Here is a 2,500-nt window from a genome sequence, read left to right on the forward strand (position 1 = left end):
CTGGTTTCCTCCCTTAAAAGTGTGTAAATAACTGTAAATCCTTGTGTAAATATGTTAGCTGATACGAGAGAGAGAGGGAGAGAGGGAGAGGGACAACAGAGAAACATATACGGAGGTAGAAGGTCTATATCGTGTGGCTTATCAATCTGTATATCCTGCTCCCACGTATTTAGATATTAGAGATAGATTGCAAAGGTGTTATTGTAAGTGTTTGTTATGCCTGTGTCTGTGTGCGTGTCTGTGTGTGTGTGTTAGTGAATGTGGATAGAAAAGGTATTTGAAATGTCACAGTCCCACGTGGGTTAGTGCATGGATGGTACACAGAGGGAGATTATGGTTCATTAGGTGTTGTTTGCTAGGGTTTGTATGGAGTTATAGTAGTGTTGTAATTTGTAGGGTTGCTGTCTCCGTATGTTAACTCTCACTGTCCACTTCCGCTCCACGACGGCCTCGGTAACCTCCCGTCTCTCTCTCCCCTTCCCTCCCCTTTCCCTCTCTCTCTATCTATCCCTTCCTCCTCCCCCCCTACCAGATCCCCCCTTCCTCCCTCCCCCTCTCTCTCTCTGTCACCCTTAGGCTTACCCCCCCCCTCTCCCTACCCTCCGTCCCTCCCCTCCTTCCCTTCCCCCTCCTCCCTCCCCCTCTCCCTCCTCCCCCTCTCTCTCTCTCTCTCCGTTCCCTCCGTCCCTCCCCTCCTTCCCCTCCCCTTCCTCCCTCCCTCCCCTTCGCCAGCTCAGCACAGCAACCCTTATTATGAAGTTCTGTTGGATTCCTTCTCAAGCCAGAATTCACCCTAAATCGGCACTCTTCCTCCTCCTCTTGTGTCCGGTTCTTCCTCTTCTTCCTCTTGTGTCCGGTTTCTTCCTCTTCTTCCTCTTGTGAACCTGAGCGAAAAGTTTGGTTACCTAACGTACGGTCGTGTCAGGAATTCTTTTTTTTTGTGTGTCTATCACGAATTTCATGGCGTTGGTTTTGGTGTCGTTTTGAAGAGCGTCATTTTCTACGTGTTTGTGTGTGTGCAGTTTTGGTATTAGTGCTTTGGTTGTTTGGTTTTCTTATATATATTCTACCCACTCTGCTTCCTGTCCCGACCGTGATGACGACAGGAGTCACTCTGCCCGCGGTTTGCTGGGAGGGTAGAGGGTAGCGGGACGCCTAGCGGGTCAGAGGCAAGAACAAACACATGTTATCTAATAGGAGTGGCCATACAGGACGCGGGTAGCGGGTAAGCTTGGAGGGAACCCGCTACCCCCGTCCTGTATGGCCACTCGTATTAGATAACATGTGTTTGTCCAAGCTTACCTGCTACCCCCGTCCTGTATGGCCACTCGTATTAGATAACATGTGTTTGTCCAAGCTTACCAGCTACCCCCGTCCTGTATGGCCACTCGTATTAGATAACATGTGTTTGTCCAAGCTTACCCGCTACCCCCGTCCTGTATGGCCACTCGTATTAGATAACATGTGTTTGTCCAAGCTTACCCGCTACCCCCGTCCTGTATGGCCACTCGTATTAGATAACATGTGTTTGTCCAAGCTTACCTGCCACCGCGTCCTGTATGGCCACTCGTATTAGATAACATGTGTTTGTCAAGCTTACCTACCCGCGTCCGGTATGGCCACTCGTATTAGATAACATGTGTTTGTCCAAGCTTACCCGCTACCCGCGTCCTGTATGGCCACTCGTATTAGATAACATGTGTTTGTCCAAGCTTACCCGCTACCCGCGTCCTGTATGGCCACTCGTATTAGATAACATGTGTTTGTCCAAGCTTACCCCCTACCCGCGTCCTGTATGGCCACTCGTATTAGATAACATGTGTTTGTCCAAGCTTACCCGCTACCCCCGTCCTGTATGGCCACTCGTATTAGATAACATGTGTTTGTCCAAGCTTACCCCCTACCCGCGTCCTGTATGGCCACTCGTATTAGATAACATGTGTTTGTCCAAGCTTACCCCCTACCCCCGTCCTGTATGGCCACTCGTATTAGATAACATGTGTTTGTCCAAGCTTACCCCCTACCCCCGTCCTGTATGGCCACTCGTATTAGATAACATGTGTTTGTCCAAGCTTACCCGCTACCCGCGTCCTGTATGGCCACTCGTATTAGATAACATGTGTTTGTCCAAGCTTACCTGCTACCCGCGTCCTGTATGGCCACTCATTAGATAACATGTGTTTGTCCAAGCTTACCTGCTACCCCATGTCCTGTATGGCCACTCGTATTAGATAACATGTGTTTGTCAAGCTTACCCCTACCCCGTCCTGTATGGCCACTCGTATTAGATAACATGTGTTTGTCCAAGCTTACCCGCTACCCGCGTCCTGTATGGCCACTCGTATTAGATAACATGTGTTTGTCCAAGCTTACCTGCTACCCGCGTCCTGTATGGCCACTCGTATTAGATAACATGTGTTTGTCCAAGCTTACCCGCTACCCCCGTCCTGTATGGCCACTCGTATTAGATAACATGTGTTTGTCCAAGCTTACCCGCTAC

Source organism: Eriocheir sinensis, chromosome 29 (genome assembly GCF_024679095.1).
Source record: "Eriocheir sinensis breed Jianghai 21 chromosome 29, ASM2467909v1, whole genome shotgun sequence".
Classification (NCBI taxonomy): Eukaryota; Metazoa; Arthropoda; class Malacostraca; order Decapoda; family Varunidae; genus Eriocheir; species Eriocheir sinensis.